Source organism: Littorina saxatilis, linkage group LG14 (genome assembly GCF_037325665.1).
Source record: "Littorina saxatilis isolate snail1 linkage group LG14, US_GU_Lsax_2.0, whole genome shotgun sequence".
In the NCBI taxonomy this organism is placed as follows: Eukaryota; Metazoa; Mollusca; class Gastropoda; order Littorinimorpha; family Littorinidae; genus Littorina; species Littorina saxatilis.
Window position 1 is genome coordinate 30,057,644 of NC_090258.1, and position 8,724 is coordinate 30,066,367.

The 8,724-nt window shown below is 45.0% G+C and overlaps 1 long non-coding RNA gene across 1 annotated transcript in view; it reads right to left on the reverse strand.

Moving 5' to 3' along the window:
• The window catches only part of LOC138947540 (uncharacterized), a 35,237-nt gene extending 32,728 nt beyond the window's left edge, over positions 1-2,509 (reverse strand). The window contains exon 1 of the long non-coding RNA XR_011449701.1: positions 2,307-2,509. This is a non-coding gene — a long non-coding RNA (uncharacterized lncRNA). The remainder of the gene's footprint in view (positions 1-2,306) is intronic.
• Between the last annotated feature and the right edge of the window lie 6,215 nt (positions 2,510-8,724).

Consider the following 8,724-nt stretch of genomic DNA (forward strand, 5'->3'; position numbering starts at 1 on the left):
TGTGTGCAGTGTGTGGTGTGTGTGTGTGTGTGTGTGTGTGTGTGTGTGTGTGTGTGTGCCGTGTCACTTGTGTCATCATAGTTTCAGTGTGTGTATGAGTGTAGATTGAGAGAGAATGAGAGAAAGTGAGAGAGAGAGAGAGAGAGAGACGGTGAGTGTGTGGTTATTTGTTTTTGACTGTGTGCGTGCGCCTGTATGGGTGCGTGTGTGTGTGTGTATATGTGTGTGCGCGCGCGCGTGTGTGTGTGTGTGTGTGTGTGTGTTTATGTGTGCCGTCAGTGTCACTTGTGTCAGTATGTGTATGAGTGTACGTTTGTCTGTGTGTGCGTGTGTCGTAAGAGAGAGAGAGGGGAGAGAGAAAGAGAGAGAGAGAGAGAGAGAGAGAATAACAGTTCTTTCGTAAAACACTTCTGTCAAGAGGACAGCAATTTCACCATCTGAAAAAGGTGCAGAACGCCCCTCCGTGTCTACTTTCTTTTTGAGCGTCACACACGTGCCTTGCCATTTTCGTTGACTGCCATGTTGATAGAAACGTGCGCATGCGTATTAGTAGGGATTCCCGCAATTTCCCCGACCTTGACCTTATCAGGGCCGGACTACCGGGGGGGTTATGGGGGTTGCGCACCCCCCCCCCCCCCCCCTTAGCCTAAACATGTACCTTACTTATTTAATTTTTTTTATTATTGCTTATTTTATGCCGTTTCATGCAAGGAGCGACCATTTTCCTATCTCAGAATATGACCTACCCGTCGGCTTCAGGGGGCTTCGCCCCCTGACCCCCACAACGAGGGGGGGGGGGGGTGGGTTCTAGGGTTTCCGGACCCCCCCCCCAGCCAAAAAATAAAAATATTGAATGAGGTATGCATTTCTTTATTTTACATTGAGTTTCAATTTTTGGGGTATTAATCAGTGACAAAATCTGCTGCCTGAAACTGGTAATGATCATCCTCAGAATGCACCAGATTGCACCATTTTGCATCCTTTTTTTCAAAATTGTCCGGGGGGGCATGCCCCCGGACCCCCCTAGCAAGCTAGGCGCTTCGCGCCGTCGGCTCGGCGCTTCGCGCCTTCACACCCATATCTTCACAATATACTTTTGAAAAAACCCAGTCATAAAATGAACTGATCCGCCCCTGCCGCCAGGGGGGACATCCCCCTGGGCCACCACTGGCAACCCCCCCCCCCTCCTCTTCGCCTAGTCCGGCCCTGCTTATTACTCTAGATGTCACTACTTTGGCGTTTAAGTCAGTTCATGCATAGTGAACAGTTAAAAAGTTGACTTCAGGAGTTCCCACTTCGAAAAGATTCCTCTACTTCCAGTGTTTCTTACTTCTAGTTCATGCATACGGGCCCTGGTGGGTTGCTGTCAGACATGTTTGGTAGGTTGCTGTCAGACATGTTTGATGGGTTGCTGTCAGACATGTTTAATGGGTTGCTGTCAGACATGTTTGATGGGTTGCTGTCAGACATGTTTGGTGGGTTGCTGTCAGACATGTTTGATGGGTTGCTGTCAGACAAGTTTGGTGGGTTGCTGTCAGACATGTTTGATGGGTTGCTGTCAGACAAGTTATGTTGTCGGTCCTCGCTGGGCATATCGCCTTCTGTTTCCTCTTTATCAGCCTCGGTCGATACAGTTGAAACAGAAGACGACATGCTTCCCTCGGGCCGACAAAAAGCCCGCAAGTCTGTCAACGACTTACAAACACCGGCACGGTGGCCTAGTGGTAAGGCGTCCGCCCTGTGATCGGGAGGTCGTGGGTTCGAACCCCGGCCGGGTCATACCTAAGACTTTAAAATTGGCAATCTAGTGGCTGCTCCGCCTGGCGTCTGGCATTATGGGGTTAGTGCTAGGACTGGTTGGTCCGGTGTCAGAATAATGTGACTGGGTGAGACATGAAGCCTGTGCTGCGACTTCTGTCTTGTGTGTGGCGCACGTTATATGTCAAAGCAGCACCGCCCCGATATGGCCCTTCGTGGTCGGCTGGGCGTAAAGCAAACAAACAAACAAACAAACAAACAAACGACTTACAATGTTAAAACAATGTGGCACTCCAGACAAGATTCTTAACTTTTGGAAAGAGATCAGGATTTCTTACAAGATTTCAAGTACCGACTGCCACAGAGTCTGAGTTTTAAGGAACCGAATGCGCCGAGAACAAAACAGAGAATGAGTCGTTGGACACAAATTTGTCTTCAACACTCCAAGTTTGAGACTCTATAAAGGATCATCACCAGTCTCACAACGAGCAAGACTTTGTCGCCTGACAAAGCTGTATCAGCAGGTAGACGTTAGAGCTGATACTTACCTGTAAAGCTGATGACAGAGCTTGTCCCTGTATGTTCAAAGTGCGGTCTTCTCCGAGGGCAGAGCTTGTCCGTTTAGTTTGCACGTGCGATCTCATCCGACGAGAGAGCTTGTCTGTTCTGGCTGACACTGTGGTCTTTATATAATGTTTGAATATAACTGAGTGTGTCTGGCATGGAGAATGACTGGGCAGGGCTTGATGGAATCAAGCATGCGAATGTCGACGTGGACCAATCAAATTGTCCCAACGAGTATCTTCCGATTCGAATATACTCTTTACCTGCTTCTATTATCTCATATTCGACAGCGAAACGTGTGATGTGGGTGGAGTTTGATGGAATGAGACGCGTGTATGTCGACGTGGCTCTATGAAAAAACGGCAACAAATACCTGTCAAGGTCCATCACCTACACCTTCTTTTCACCTAAATACAACAGCGACATTGTATCCCCCCTCCCCGCCCTACTTCCCAGCTGATTCTGACAAAAACCAAGAAGTTAGGTGATACGCACAGTTTTTAAACTTTTGGGTTGATCTTCCGGGAAACTATGGTTACGTTTGAACACGAAGCTGGTGCGCTATGATGTCTGTTGTTGTTGTTGTTGTTGTTGTTGTTGTTGTTGTTTTTGTTGATGTTGTTGTTGTTGTTGGTGGTGGTGGTGGTGTTGTTTTACGACGTGTCGTGCCCGACAAGGAGCTGGGGCTGGGTTGGGAAGCGTTTTGGGGTTGGGGGAAGGGAGGGGCAGGTTTGTGATCGTTTTTCTCCCCCCTAACTCCTTTTTGTTTTATTGAATTAGTCATTCAGGAGGATCAGCATATTTCTGTTACTGTGTCCAAAGCAAAACAAAAAAAAATTAAATTGTCAACGACACGTGGACTTCAGTTTGAAACAAGTGAAAGCCGTGAGTCACAGAAGCCAAGAAGTCAAGTGTTCAAAGCGTACTGCTCGTCGACCCCTGGCTTGATCTTAAGTGCAATAGTTTTTTTCATTAAAACACCAAGCTGGTACGCCATGATGTCAGTTGGAGTTCATTGTCATGGACACAATTTTGTCCGACAAGGAGCGACGGTTGGCTTGATCTATACGATGGGGGGGGGGGGGGGGGGGGGGGGGGGGTATGGTAGGTATGGGGGTGTCTTTCTTTTTGGAGGGGAGAGGAGACGAACGTAATGATAAGATCCACTTACCAGCAAAACAAAACTGCAAAATGACAGGTTTGGGAAGTTAACTATCTCGTTGCCTGACGGCGTTGTTCGACAGAGTCACCGAGGCTGGACAAGACAAGGCCACCTGACGGTGTGGATGTTGACCGGTGAAGAGTTCAGGCAGCTTCCAGGTGAACTACGTGCACAGGTCACTGCATGCAGGGTCATACGTACCAATGAATTCATTTACTATTGTATCGCGGAGTTGACAATATGTTCACATGTGGTGTTTTTCCAAAATTAAAAAGAGTTGAGATGAACCTCTATTCACCTCTCACTTCAAGCATGGGCTACCTGAAAGACAAATTAAAAGGAACCAACGTTAGAGCCGGGACTCAAACTTGAAAAATCTACCTCAGCAAAATTTACGCGGAACAGGGTAGAACTGAAATATTGCGTATTCGCTACAAATTGTGAGGGGGTAAATACGATTCAGTTGCAATATAAGAGACCCCCTCCCCGCCCCCCCCCCCCCCCCCAAATGTGTCTCCATTCCCATATGTTTGAACAATGGAGCGGTGCACCATCTTGTTGGTAGATAACACAGGCACGGTAGATAACACAGGCACGGTAGATAACACAGGCACGGTAGATAACACAGGCACGGTAGATAACACAGGCACGGTAGATAACACAGGCACGGAAGATAACAGTGTTCATATTAACTCCCCTTGTCCTCCTTAGTGCAAGAATGAACTTGGTCTGCAGGATGGTCCAATTGTCATGGATGATTTCAACGTCCGTGTTGCAGCAGTCTGAATAGGAGCCTGGATAGAGCACATTATCAACTACTGAGAACAGACCAGTTTCTACCAAATGTGCAAGACATAATCTCCCATCATTCTGCTATTGTTTGGTGTGGTGAACACATTTTTCAAATCTCTTTTCGCGGTCAAAAATGAGATTAAAAAGAAAATAGGGCGCTTTTAGACCAACCTGTGTGTGTGTGTGTGTGTGTGTGTGTGTGTGTGTGTGTGTGTGTGTGTGTGTGTACACGTGTGTTTGTGTGTATGTGTACACGTGTGTGTGTGTGTGTGTGTGTGTGTGTACTCGTGTGAGTGTGTGTGTGTGAGTGTGTGTGTTCACGTGTGTGTGTGTGTGTGTGTGTGGGGGGGGGTAATTAAAAGATCGGCTTGTGTTTACAAATTTGCAAGGCACAGGTTTGGTCACAACAAAACCAACAGAACAAACACAGAAAAAAAAGGCGAACTACCTAGTTGTCTGATGCTGTTGTTCTCCAATTAAATCACCGAAACTGGCCATGAAAAGGTCACCTGAAGGTGGATGATGTTGGCCTGCGAAAAGCCTACTCAACTTCTAGATGACTGAGTTAGTCGCTTGATCGTAGATCTATGTTAACACATGTAATCTAAAATTGATTAAAAGTTTAAAAAAAAAAACAATTAAAAAACAGAGACTGACAACAACAAGAACAAACTGCCAGAGCACAAGTGTTTTTCTTGAGAGTGCACGACTGAACCAGCGACAGTTTTGACCCAGTTTGAACACTGGCTGAGATTTTTAAAAACCCCACTCTGTACACCACACCGGGCTGACACGTGTGGGGCGGGTCACTGTATGGAAAGCCGTTTGGCTCATAACTATTACAGCTGTAATGTAAATAAATACACCTGTACTTAATGATAAATACAGCTGTATTTAATAATAAATACAGCTGTATTTAAAAATAATTACACCTGTATTTAAAAATAAATACACATGTATTTAATAATAAATACACCTGTAATTATTTTTAAATACAGCTGTATTTATTTTTAAATACAGCTGTATTTATCATTAAGTACAGGTGTATTTATTCTAAATTACGGCTGTAATAGTTATGAGCCAAATGGCTTTCCATATCAAACTGGGGCTACTCGTCATGGGTATGCATGTGCTGACTCAGCAGTCGGGCACAAGCAAAACTCTTGCCGCATTTGCTGCAGACAAGAAGTCTTGGTTTTGTCTTACAATTGTAGCGTGTGAGGTTCCGTTTGCTTTGGAAATACTTGTTGCATTTTTTGCATCTGTGTGGCTTTATGCCTTGATGACCACTATATAGTGGCTGTGAAATTCAGTAATGTTCATGAAAGCTTTATCACATACCCCGCACGTGTATCTTGATCCCGTTTGAAAGCCGTGTTCTTGTCTCCTGTGTTCTGTGAGACCAGAAGCATATTTGTAACTTTTGCCACACTCTTGACACAGATGACGCTTGCCTAAACTCCCAGACGGCTTTGATGGTGTTGATGTCCTTGTGGGTGGACCTATGGTCTGAGCTTGCCCTTGTGAAAGAACAGCGTCCACAGCTTCCACCACCTCTTCGCTAACATCAAGATAGCTATCCGTCGTGATACCAGAGATCTCCATTCTGCAACCTCTCTGCCGGGATCGGTGGGGGGTGGTAGCCCGCTATCGTGGGGGTTGGGGGTTGAAGAGAAGCAAAATTTGGAGTTATCGGATCGTACAAAAACGCACAGAACATCGGCAATAAATGTGGTGGGGGACTATAACAACATAACAAAACAAGAGCTGAGACATTCACCAAATATAACTTGGTATTACTGGCAAATTTAGAAGGACAATGTCCCATGGTGCACAACCGCTGGCAATCAAATATTGTCGCGACGTGCAACCATGCTCTTCCGTGGTGTGCAACCGTCAAACTGTTTGGTGTCTTTACATATCCGTAAAATATGAAGTAACCATGTAACATTAGCTAATAAAATTTAACCCAATGGTCAATAAATAATCATTGATTACATCTTAATTGTCTGTAGCTTTGTCCGAAAGCTTGATTTTTGCTGGTGAAGGTTAAAAGTCAAAATTTACAAAAATGCGCTTGAACAAGTGTAAATAATCACAGTTAAACATTCACACGTAAATGCAATCAATGAAAAAAATCGATGATGTGATGCTACAATACCTAAGTTCAAAGTGTAAACAAAAGTTATATGATAATCTACTAATTAAGAGAAGAAATTTGTAATTTTGTGGAGAAACTCACCTCGCTTGTCCTGATCCCGCGGCTTTTAGTCGATGCAACCGATCCCGCGGCTTTCCGTCGGTGCAACCGTTTATACGGCGTGATATTATGAAGATCGGTCGAATAGTTTTCTCGGACACACACACACACACACGCACACACGCACACACACACACACACACACACACACACATACACACACACACACACACACACACACACACACACATTCATACATACAAACACCACGACCCACGTCTCGATTCCCCGTCTATGTTAAAGCATTTAGTCAAAACGGTTCACGCTTATGTTTAGAGATTTGGGGATGCACGTGGAATTCGGGATGCATTAGTAGTCGCGGTTGACAGGTTTCAAGTTCGTGAGTATGGGACGTTTAGTTTTGTGTGTGTGAGCCATGTTTGAATCAGTGCGGCAAGCTAGGACAGCGAATAGTACGGACGGATGTGCAGTTGGTTCAGTACGGGTATGTGTTTTTCTAAGTTAGGCCGGTGTGACGCCCTCATCTTGGCCCCGCCGTCATATTACGATTCTCGGCCTCGTTGATCTTGTATTAACTCCACACTGAAACAAAAAAAACACCCTTCGATAGTACTGATGAGCAACCTTGGGTACCTTACATTCATGGGGCCGCCGGCACGGTTGGCCTAGTGGTAAGGCGTCCGGGATCCGCCCCGTGATCGGGAGGTCATGGGTTTGAACCCTGACCGGGTCATACCGTGCCGAAGACTTTAAAATTGGCAATCTATAGTGGCTGCTCCGCCTGGCGTCTTGCATTATGGGGTTAGTGCTAGGACTGGTTGGTCCGGTGTCAGAATAATGTGACTGGGTGAGACATGAACTCTGAAGCCTGTGCTGCGACTTAGTGTCTTGTGTGTGGCGCACGTTATAATTATGTCAAAGCAGCACCGCCCTGATATGGCCCTTCGTGGTCGGCTGGGCGTCAAGCAAACAAACAAACAAAAATTCATGGGGCCAAATTTGTCCAACCAATGTAGAGAAAGGGGGAATGTACGTTCTGGCTCACCGATTCCGACAGACCCTAAATATTAACTCAAAATAGGCTTCTGGACTAAACTTTTACTAAAATGAAACATGCGACAAAATCAGAAAAATACTGCATAAATCCATACAAAAAAAAATACAGTAAAGTAAGGTTGTTTTGAACCAATGCCGGGTCTGTCGGAATCAGTAACCCAGAACGTACATTCCCCCTTTCTCTCATACAACCACGGAAATTACAAGCCGTTGCAGGTGTTCAAGCTAAATAATCGTCTCGTATCGAAAACAAAAGCAGACGACAAATTTAGTCAGTTGGAGTTGTCTCCCGTACTCCTGTAGCATGCACTAGTCAGTTTAGATCAGTGCGCTGCATCTCAGACTCTGTGGCTGCACCAGACGGTTCGGGAATTCCCGACAAAAGAAAATATCCACACGCGGCACTGGCAACTTCAGTGTCAGCTGAACACGAGAGCGTTCGGTCTTTTAGAAGATTTGTATCTTGAAATGAAAATTAACGAATATCGCGCTGTCCGAAGGAATGGAGTACATATCGGACAATGACCACGCTCAGGCTAAAACGATAGGACATCTGACTGACATGCGGCAATGTGAATCGGACATTTGGGGATTTTCATCGTTATATGTCCGATGTCCGACGCCTAACGACATCCTTGCCTACATTATTCTGATTGATCACAACCAAACCTACTATCATTGGACACATCCAAATGCAAGCGTCTGTTCTTGAAAATTTCCCACTGATCTAAAAATAAAACCAGTGCAATTTCCTCTGTCGCGCTTTGCCACAGAAACTCACGGTTTGGCCTGTATTTCTGATTTGTGCGCAAAAGCTTTCTTTCTTTTTTCTTTTTTTTAACATAACAATGTTTAATGTCACTGTATGTTTAAAAGACCATGGTCATATTTGTAAAAAAAATGTTAAATTAGAAAATAAATAAGACTTTGGTATATGATTTTTCCCACACCTGTGCTGAAAATAAGGCATAAAAATGTTGGTATATAAGTCGCTCAAATACAGTTAGGTATGAATGGCTCGGTTTGAGTTTGTTGCAGTTGACCCTGCACAATACGATCTATGATGTTTTTGGTAACAATTTTGCCGTCTCCCCCTCCCATAGGGTGACGTATTTCACAACTTCCTGTGTTACACAAACTCAGTGATGACCAATTTTGCCTGTACCAGAAA